The sequence below is a fragment of the Cetorhinus maximus genome, chromosome 2, assembly GCF_964194155.1.
Source record: "Cetorhinus maximus chromosome 2, sCetMax3.hap1.1, whole genome shotgun sequence".
NCBI classification, from domain to species: Eukaryota; Metazoa; Chordata; class Chondrichthyes; order Lamniformes; family Cetorhinidae; genus Cetorhinus; species Cetorhinus maximus.
Genome location: NC_135880.1, coordinates 211,164,163 through 211,175,876, shown reverse-complemented (window position 1 = coordinate 211,175,876; position 11,714 = coordinate 211,164,163).

Genomic DNA, 11,714 nt, shown 5'->3' with positions numbered 1-11,714 from the left:
AATCCCCTCTTCCTATGATCCTAACAGCTCCACCTTCACAGCTCGAGGAGAGTGCCACTGCCACACAGCAGGCCCTCGAAAGCAGGCCAAGGCCCTCCAGGTCTTGGCCCTCCAAAGGGCGCCCATCGCCTATCAAGGTCATCACAGACAGGACGTAGCAGTCAGCAGGCTGCCTCAACCTCTGCTGTGGATGTCCAGGGAGCACCAAGACATAGAGGCAGAGTTAGGAAGCTTTCGAGTTATCAACAGATCGCATGTAACTCTTTCGAGTACATTCACAGTTCTTGGTTTCCGGGAGTGGGACATGAACCCACAACCTTCTGACTCAAAGGCGAGGGTGCTATGAACTGAGCCACAGCTGACACCTCCCCTTTAGAAGATGTAACTCTTTCAAGTTATCAACAGATCGCATGTAACTCTTTCGAGTACATTCACAGTTCTTGGTTTCCGGGAGTGGGACATGAACCCACAACCTTCTGATTCAAAGGCGAGGGTGCTATGAACTGAGCCACAGCTGACACCTCCCCTTTAGAAGATGTAACTCTTTCGAGTTATCAACAATCACAGATTGTAACTCTTTCGAGTACAATCACAGTTCTTGGTTTCCGGGAGTGGGACATGAACCCACAACCTTCTGATTCAAAGGCGAGGGTGCTATGACCTGAACCACAGCTGACACCTCCCCTTTAGAAGATGTAACTCTTTCGAGTTATCAACAAATCGCATGTAACTCTTTCGAGTACATTCACAGTTCTTGGTTTCCGGGAGTGGGACATGAACCCACAACCTTCTGATTCAAAGACGAGGGTGCTATGAACTGAGCCACAGCTGACACCTCCCCTTTAGAAGATGTAACTCTTTCAAGTTATCAACAGATCGCATGTAACTCTTTCGAGTACATTCACAGTTCTTGGTTTCCGGGAGTGGGACATGAACCCACAACCTTCTGATTCAAAGGCGAGGGTGCTATGAACTGTGCCACAGCTGACACCTCCCCTTTAGAAGATGTAACTCTTTCGAGTTATCAACAGATCGCATGTAACTCTTTCGAGTACATTCACAGTTCTTGGTTTCCGGGAGTGGGACATGAACCCACAACCTTCTGATTCAAAGGCGAGAGTGCTATGAACTGAGCCACAGCTGACACCTCCCCTTTAGAAGATGTAGTTGCACAGCCTGGGCACGGATGTTAATCACTTGTACATAATGTTCACTATTGTCAATAAACTCCCAAGAATGTCTCCTTGCATATGGCTCCTTGTTCTGATGAGCAGCATTCATGTCACTCAGATGTGCAATCTTTTTGCACAAGATAAAGGCAGGTGTCTTAGTCCAGGGCCTCTTCCCTGTGCTTTGTGCAGCCTTCAGACCAAAGTGATGGTCTGGCCTCACACTCCCTGGACACATTACTGATGCCTGCACCTTGACGGTGCTTGTCATTGCTGCCAGAATGTAGTGGGCAGGCGTCACAGAGTTCCGTCAATCTCTCGGTGTGCTCTTAGCACACAGGAGTCAGACATTCTCAGAAGCTATGTGAAGATCTATGGAGTGTCCTCACTGCATGTGATCATCATCCTCTTGCAATCGAGCAACTATCAGGGCCTCCACTGCGTCTCCATGACAGGAGCATTATCACAGAGGGTGCGCTGCCATAAACCAGACTCAAATGTTCTTAAATGCAATGTGAGGATCTTATGGTGTCTCCTCACTGCATGTTGTCATTATCCTCCACAAATCTAGCAGCTACGAGGGGCTCCCGAGCTCCTGCCAGTGCTCGTCTGGCCAGTGCACGGGCCTCATCACCATCATTGTCGCCTGGAGGACCTCCTTATCCTCATCACCATCGACATCATCCTTAGCAGAGAAGACCTCCAGCTCCTGCATCTCCTCCTCAGCCAGCTCCTCTTCCCGTTGCAGTGCCAGGTTGTAAAGGGCGAAGCAGGCGACGATGCATAACTCCCTCTGTGGACTATAGGTGCAGAGGAATGGTCACTTTATACAAGACCATATACCCTAATGCGTGGCCACTTCTCTCGCAACCCCCCTCCCCCCACCCTGCACGTGCTTGTGTGCTACCTTCAACCTCAGGGCAGCCTTTGCCTCCCCCCCCCCCATCCACCCCCACCACTGCCCTACAATGTGCCTCAACCTTGAACTCCACCAGGCGACCCTGGCGAGCACTTCACAATGTTACTGTGCACTCACATCCGAGTTCCCCTCAAAGTGCAGCCTGCTAAGTGCACGTCTTTTATATGCTGTTGTAAAACACGTTAGCGTGCAATCAAACAATGTGGGCAGACAACCTAGTGGGTGCAGAGGGGGGAAATGACTCCAGCTGGCAGGCCTTATAATGATATGCTGATGTATTACAATGAGGTTCCTGACATCCGATGGCAGGAAACGTGGCCCGCCATCGATGGGCTGAGCGGACAATCGCAAACTGGTTTCATGGTGTCGTGAAACTAATTTTTGGCCTTCTCATCATATTGTCTGCTCACTCCACCGAGCATGTCCAATGCCAGCAGGCACAGACCATTCCGCCCAAAGTGTAGTCAGATTAGTAATCAATATCTATGTCTCCGCACATATGGAAAAAGACCTGAACTAACACCAAATACAGTATTTCTGATTACTTGTAGACAGATCCAAAAAGTTCCAATTTAAATGAATTCACGACTGGGGAGGATTCACTATAGAAAACATTTAAGCCACTCTAGTTCAGAACATTACACCCTTAGTATAACATTGCCAAGGAATTGGAGATGAAAGAAGATAACCCCTCTCATTGTCATCCTCAAGGTTCTCCTGTGCCACAAGTTGCTGTCAGGCTGAGATGAGGCAAAATATACTTAGTGCCAGGCCTTGGGCAACAAGTAGTCCAGAACTGATTTTTAAAAAATTTATTCATGGCATGTGGGCATCGCTGGCGAGGCCAGCATTTATTGCCCATCCCTAACTGTCCTTGAGAAGGTGGTGGTGAGGCACCTTCTTGAACTGCTGCAGTCCAAGTGTTGTAGGGACACCTACAGTGCTGTTAGGAAAGGAGTTTGAGGTTTTTGAATAAGGAATGGTGATATAGTTCCAAATCAGGATGGAGGGGAACTTGCAGGTAGTGGTGTTCCCATGCATCTGCTGCTCTTGTTCTTCTAGGTGGTAGAGGTCACGGGTTTGGCAGGTGCTGTCAATGGAGCCTTGACGAATCACTGCGGTGCATCTTGTAGATGGTGCACATTTCTGCCACTGTGCATCAGTGGTGGAGGGAGCGATGGTGGATGGGGTACAATCAAGCAGGCTGCTTTATCCTGGATGGTGTTGAAGTTTTTGAGTGTTGTTGGAGCTGTACTCATCTAGGCAAGTGGAAAGTATTCCATCACACTCCTGACTTGTACCTTGTAGATGGTGGAAAGATTTTGGGGAGTCAGGAGGTGAGTTACCCTCTGCAGAATTCCCAGCTTCTGACATGTTCTTGTAGCAACAGTAATTATATGGCTAGTCCAGTTCAGTTTCTGGTCAATGGTATCCCCAGGATGTTGATAGTGGGGGATTCAGCAATGGTAACGCCATTGAATGTCAAGGGTAGATGGATAGATTCTCTCTTGTTGGAGATGGACATTGCCTGGCATTTATGTGGTGTGAATATTACTTGCCACTTATCAGCTCAAGTCTGAATATTGTCCAGGTCTTGCTGCATTTGGACATGGGCTGCTTCAGTATCTGAGGAATCGTGAATGGTGCTGAACATTGTGTAATCATCAATGAACATCCCCACTTCTGACCTTATGATGGAAGGAAGGTCATTGATGAAGCAGCTGAAGATGGTTAGGCCTAGGACACTACCCTGAGGAACTCTTGCAGCAATGTCCCAGGACTGAGATGATTGACCTCCAACAACCACAACCATCTTCCTTTATGCTAGGTATGACTCTAACCAGTGGAGAGTTTTCCCCTGATTCCCACTGACTTCAGTCTTGCTTGGGCTCCTTGATGCCACACTCAGTTAAATGCTGCCTTGATGGGCAGTCACTCTCACCTCATCTCGGAAGTTCAACTCTTTTGTCCATGTTTGGACCAAGGCTGTAATGAGGTCAGGAGCTGAATGGCCCTGGTGGAAGCTGAACTGAGGGTCAATGAGCAGGTTATTGCTGAGTGCTGTTGCTTGATAGCACTGTTGATGACACTTTCCATTACCTTGCTGATAACTGACTGATAGGATTCCTTCAGGAGGGACTTAGGGTTCCATTGATGCTGGATACAAATCCCTAGACAGCATCTACCCCTCATTCAATCATGACCAATCAGATACTATGAAAAGCCTATCACATAGGTAATCACAGCACGCAAACAGAATCTTATCACTTCAAAAAATTAATCCTGAGCTGACTGGAAAGTGTTCCTAATCTCTATATAATAGTGCAATAACATTTTACATTAAGACAGTCCGTAGTTGGTTAAGACTTGAATTTGGATTTCATATTTGACACAAAGTGTGCCTTTTTGCAAAAGGTCTTTCCCCATCAATCTCAGCTGGAAAGTAAGTGAAATGGATTATCTTCATTGCATGGTTTAACATATAAAGCAGATAACTAATAACAGTCGAGGCTTTGTTACATCCTTGCTATATTTGACAAAGAATACCAATGGCTAAAAAGGAAAATTGGAAATCAAAAAGAGGCTAGAAATCCACCAGCAATATGACTGGTTTTGTTGCAGCTCTTATTTGTGGCTATAGTTGAATTGTGTATAATCTATTTTTTCTCAGTGGAAAATTCAGAGTGTCTCTGCTCATAAGAGTACCTCTGCTTGTGTATATTAAAAAAGTTATTAGAACAAATTGAAATTTTTGATCAATCATTACAGTATTGAAAGTAAGCCCTTTAACTTTCATAGGTTTGATATCTTACAAAAGACAAAACCCAGTCGATCACTTAGGCTGGCTTGTTCTTATAAATCTATAAACAACTACACCTACCCTCCAATTGACCTCAGGCCCATTACCTGTATTTAGGGAATTGTTGAACACTGGCTTTAACAGGATAAGTCAGATTAATATGTACCCCATCTTAGCAATTGAAAATTACAACCATGGCTTAAATCACAGTCTGCCCACGAGCAATACCACAGGAGATCAGCAAATATGTTATATGTGTACCAGTTTTATCTTTATAAGTGCTGTATATACAACTATGTTCAGTTCATATTTGTTCATATTACAGGACACGTCCTTCTTTGGAGGGTCGTTGACCTCAAAGTGCAGCTGTTTCCCCCAGTGACTATGAGAAAATAGGACATTCAGCCGATATGGCTCCAAGATCACTATATACAGCAAACATGATGTAAATCATCTCAAATGCAAAGGGTACTAGTGTATTTCATCATTTTGATTATGTGACTGTACCGTTAGAACCTGCATTACCTGTAGCCAGTGTTCTGGATGTATAAAGCATTCATAGTTCTAGTCAAATTCAAGGTAGCTAGTTTAAACATTGTAAATACTATAGTTTCTGTATTCATTTCAAAACACCATGCAGATCTTGTTTCATGGTGAATGGAAATGTGAACTTCATATGATCTATAGTGCTATTACTGAGGCTGAATACACTTACAGCAATGAAAGTAAATCATAAAGTTGAAGCAGTAATGGAGAAGGGTGTGCTAAGGAATAGCTGGTCTTTTAATCAGTGCTAAATCCTGTAAAGTATATTGTAAAATGAGTTAGACATATGTGTCCCATACAATTTTTATGTCTGCATTTCAGATGCACTGTGTCCCTTTCACTCAGGCCAGCTCAATTTTTTTTTCCTTTATTTTATCGAGAATCACATTGATAATCAGAGAGCTGATGCTACTGTTAGTTTTGGTAGTTGCTTTCAATTGGAGTAATTGCGTAGGAATGTCACATTTAACGAAGAGGTCAACAACTGGGACACAGTAGGATAATTGGATTCAATAATCTGAAAACAAAGGGGTTTCAGCAGTTAATCAGCTACTACTTGAAACAGATGCTATGATGTAAAGCAAGCTACTACTGATGACTATTTAACACAGTCTTGACAATATAAAATAAGGCAATTTAAACAGCCACAGTTCTATTTATTATTAATGTATTTATTTTATAGCAGACCTCCTGCGTTGCTGTTGATTACTATTTCTGGAGCACAGTTGTATTCTTGGCTATAAAACACCCTGTTTCATTAAAGCCAACATGTATGCATGTAGTTCTTATAAGAAAATAGATAATTCCCATCACTTAAACCACCCACATTTAAAGCTGGCCAATAGCACAAACAAATGCAATATTGTCAATTGCAAATTTATGTTAATTGCTATTTTGAGTAGAAACAGGCATCCAGCAGTTTTCACCTAATCAAGGTGCCTTTACCGAAAACAATGAGGGCGCCAGTTAGCTCATTTGGTGAGTCAGCAAGCATTTGGATCAGATTAACTCCAATAGCATGGTGTTCGATCTTCATTCTGGCTGAGGTAGACTCGGGTCCTACCTCCTCGCTCTACTAATAGTAAAAAAAACAAGGCCCTTGCTTTGACTGGTGGTGATTCTCTGTGGTAATTCATACACAGTTATGATTAGACAAAAAAAAAACACGATGTGGCTATGATGAATTTGAAGTGTTGAGTAAAGCCTAAACTAATGGTGAGAGGATTTTACTGTATTGTTAGAAATAAGCAGGTTTTCCATGTAATAAAAATACAATTCTAAATACAAACTGAAAAATTGCTGTGGTTCAGCGAATAATTGCCAAGGACCTGTCTGTGGGCAGAGAACTCAAGAACAAGCATACTTATGACAATAATCCAACCAAGCACTTCAACTACTGTTAATCTAACCAGTTTTTAATAATAGGCATTTTTTTTTATCTTTGGCAGATGTTTGTCATCTGTTTTCCACGCCAGGTTTCAGTAGAGTTCAAGTTCCTCTGCTACTGTCTCTGCCATTCCAATACAGGCAATTAATACGAGAGAATCAAGTTATGGCAAATGAGCAAAACGGATCAAATCAAGTACCAGTGGAGTTATGCACAGGTTCATTTGTTGGAATTTCTTTTGTCCATTTCAAGGTTTAATTAGTGTCAGAGCTTTCTGATCATGTAAACCATCCAATGAATACAGGGAATGAAGAATGTTATCGCTACTTTTAATTGAGATCAGTACAGGTCAGTAAATTACTTGTAAATTTCAGGCTCTAAATAAATCAGTATACTGTTTCTTTTCTTAAAAAATTGTTTTGTACCTATAACAATGCAGAACGCTTTGAAATGTGATATCCGGTATGTGAGGGATATGAAACAGACTAAAGACTTTGATAAAAAGCAAAATATTGCAGATGATGGAGATCTGAAATAAAAATGGAAAGTACTGGAAAAACTCAGCATCTGTGAAGAGAGAGAAACAGAGTTAGAGTTATAAGTTCAATATGACTCTTCTTTGGAACTGAGGAAGCCTTTGGACTTTACTATACTAGCAGATCTCTTGTGGAGTTGCTTCCAATGGATTTGGAGGGTGTGCAATTTTTAACAAGGAAGTATTGGTCATGTTATGCACAATGTTTTATCAGAGCTATTTATATGTGATGACTGAATAACTGAAATTTTGTTCTGTGAAATGGGCATAGGGTGATGGAGGAACTGCTGGAGGAAGTAAATATGTAGCACACCTTAATTCCTATGAAACCATAGTTTGATTTTTAAGGCTAAAAATGATAATTGTAAAATTTTTAAATATCACTTTTTTTGTAATTAACACAGGAGCCACTTGCTTCTGAAATAATGCGCCAGTAAACCTTCAATATTTTAGGTACAGATGCCTTAAAGTACTGTGACAAAGGACTCAAGTTATTACTGCATATCTTCTGACACATTTGAAACAATACATATTCCTGAGGACAATTCATGTGGTATTTCACACACAATTATGATTAGACGAGAAATAACACAATGTACCTTTAATGCATTTGAGGTGTTGAGTAAAGGATAAGCTAATGGTGAGAGGTATTTACTATATTGTTAGAATTAAGCAAGTTTTCCATGTAATGAAAGTACAATACAAATAAGGACTGAGGTCAGAATTTTCCAGCCCCTCGCACCAGCTGCTTCTTCCAGTCCCGCAGATATGAACGAAGATTTCAATGGCTCGCTGGCCCCACCATGGGGGAACCCGCCTTGGAGAGTGGGGGCGGGGTGATTACTGGAAAATTCCGGCCTGAGAAACCAGGACTTGGTTCTTGGCACATTCTATTAAATAGATATATACGAATATTTCAATCCTGAGCGGAAAAGAGAAAACAAGTAACAGAAAACTATCCATTTAAAGCAATCATCTGACATTTATAATCAAATTACGGGACCGCAACTACAACCAAATCATTTCTCCTGCAGAGATATCCCTTTTTAATAAGATATAAGACTCCCAATTTGTTTGTAATATTAATATCAACTAACTTAAGCAACTCCAGTAGCACAAGTTGAATCTAACTGAATAAAGACAAGCATAATATTGCCACTCATGCTGTTTATTAAATTGACAGTGCATCTGATTAAGCTCAATTAAATAAACAGAAACAAATTTAAGTTGACAATAAAAATGTCAACTGTGCAAATTAATATTTTGCAATAGTCTGTGGGATTTTACTTTTACACTAAAAACTGTTGTACAGGAAAGCCTCATTATTTTTTTTACATCGATTAATGTGAATGACAATACACTGTGGCTTTAGAGAACAGAGCACAGAAGTTTTAATAAGGCATTTACTATCAGATATTCACTCTTACATAATAATCATTTGCTTTCCAATAACCATTTATAAATACAGTGGGTGACAGCACTAACTGTAGAAGAATTACAGGGTAATTTTACACTGAATGTAGACTAAATTTAGGCAGAGTATATAACCAGCTTTGCACTTGATCCCACGAGCTTCCTAATGGGGTAGGATTAAATTGCCCTCTTGGCATCTCATCTCTGCTGAAATTCCTAATATCAAGTTACTGTGAAGGGATCCTGAGTAGAGGCGAAAAACCTCTCATTGGGAGACCAGGAACATTGGAGGGAAAGTATTGACAATAGTCTAGAAATGATTTTCCTATTCTCTTTATTCCAATAGTCCACAGCAGAATGGTTGGCGTTACACATTATGAGGCAACAGTTCCAAAGGAAAATAATTGCTCCTTTATACTGTTTCCAATCTACTGTTCTTACATTATACAGAACTATTTTTTATGTAACATTCTAGTGTACAGTTGTTTGTCTTGGTAATGGGAAAATTGACCCGATTGAAAGGAAAACATAGTTGGTCTACCACCATTAGTGCTAAATACAGGATGTCTACAGATTTTTGCGATCAAGTTATTGCAATTAATTTGTGAATGAGGTCAGATCCCATTCAATTACTGAAACCAAAAATATTTTCAAATGACTTTCTGTTCACAGTTTATTCATTGTAAATGATGCTATCTTCTCACATTGTCGGATTGTTTTTTTTTTAGTGTTATATTGCCTAATTTAAATTCTAATTTTGATTACTTTTTCCATACTTAATTCTAGTGTTTGGCTACTAAAGCAAAATGCTAGGAGCTATTTAGAAACGTCTTGGATTTTAACCACATGGAAGTCTTTGAACATTAAAGGATTACCGTCAACCGATAGAGATAAGCATTCATTTAGGCTGGATATAGCTCTTTGGAGCCATCACCACAAAACTGTTTTTGAAATTATCGCAAAACCCAAAAAATATTTGTATTGTGTAAGAGCCAAGGTTCTTGAGTCCCAGACTGAATTGAATCAATTGATTTCAGCTCTACATATGGGTTAAAACATAGAAAGTGGTTTAGCTTTATACGCAATAGCTTGAGAATGCATTTTAAGTCTATTCAGGTATCTAAAAGGGGAACCAAGCTATTCCAACTGAAGCCAGAGAACAACCATTGTCCAGAGTCTAGGGAGAAAGGGTTCACCTACAGGAATAGGCTGAAAAAGTGGACCCAATAGAAATATCTTATGCAAAATTCCCAACACATATCATATTCACTGTTCCTTTCAAACTAATCAGTAGAAAATGCACAAGTGTAGTCCAAGATGACCATCCATCTATTTTCCTTTTGCATATTACCCAAGAAAAGCACTTAACTTCTGTTCAGTATCTCTCATGATGACACCACTGAGATTAGCAGTTCATCCCATTGAAAACAGTGAGTGCAGTGTATGACCTACCATCCTATATGCAGCATTCTGGAAACCAACTTGCTGTCTCAAGACCCTTAAGCAATTCATTTGTTATTATTATAATTACTTTTTTTTTCTCTCTTAAATGTATTTGGGCCAGAATTTAATGAGGGAAAAAAAGAGACAAAACAAACTATTTCAAGTAAATTTATGTCTAGCATAATTTATACTATCAGCAGTTTAACAAAATTCAGTACAGCAAATTTTGCTATGTCTCATCCAGTCTTTCAGTCCTAACACAAGGACAGAAGCAATTAATAGGAACTGTATACTGTAGAGTATAAAGATTAGAAAATAGAGTATTATTCTATTCTTTTACTTTATAGTACTAGATACAGCCAATTAAATGAAGAGGCTGTTTAACACAATAACATATTCACAGAGAATTGTTGGTGTTAACTTTCCATGGCATGGTCTCTGGTCTGCTTCTAAATACAATGGAATATTGCCCAAAGTGTAAACTGCTATATACATAACCATTTGTTAATATTTCAAATTTCCTATCATTTAAAATATTACTGGAGCTATGGAAGCCTTGTAATGAGTGCTGTGAGCAATTAGAATTGCCACAATGATAACGTGTGTCATGTGCGTAACAGGGAAATTCAGTTAGCAGGCGGGAGTGCTATGTGGGCAGATAGAAAATAGCTTACCAATCTCTGGAAATAGTCATAAAGTACAGATTAAATGGAGTTAATTGCAATTACACATTAAACCTGATGGCCTTAGCTTCAAAACAGTAATTTGTAATCTTTATATACATACCTCTTATCTCATTACTGTGCTATCTCCTGGATTCTAGGCAGTTGCTAGTTGTACATTGTGTGTCCAGTAGGTCTCACAAAGGGGTTCTGAGTCTTGTATGGTTGAACAATAACTGTTTATTGATAACATGTAACTATGTACGTACATACAATGTATAGCCCAAACTATGAGCTAACTCCATGCTTGCTTCCACACAGGTCTCTGTTCACAATTGACCCTAGTCTCAGGTTATTTGTCTCTTCACATCACGCTGTGGGTGGTACTGTTTCCAGTCCCACATTATCCCTTGCTATGCCAGATACCCTTAAACTACACCTCCCCCAAAGTCTTCACCCAATGTATTTACATTACAATCATGTGATCCCCTTCTGTCTCTCCCCCCCACCTTCTGGGGAGAATTTTCAGGTAAGCGAGTGGGGGCGGGGCCCGGACGGGGCCCGCTCGCCAAGGCATAAAATGACACGGGGTGACATTGGGTGTGCGTCCCAACATCACATGCATCATTTAGATTTTCAGTTTGGCAGGCATGCAGCCAACTTGGCGGCGTGCCCACCGAACTGTCAAAGGCCTGTTAAGGCCATTAACTAATTAACCCTATTGAGCAAGCTGCCCGTCCAACCTTAAGGTTGGCGGGCAGGCGAACAGCTCAAGTGGCCTTCATTTTTTTCATGGAACCTCATCCCCGGGTGGGATGAGGTTTCATGAATATTTTTGAA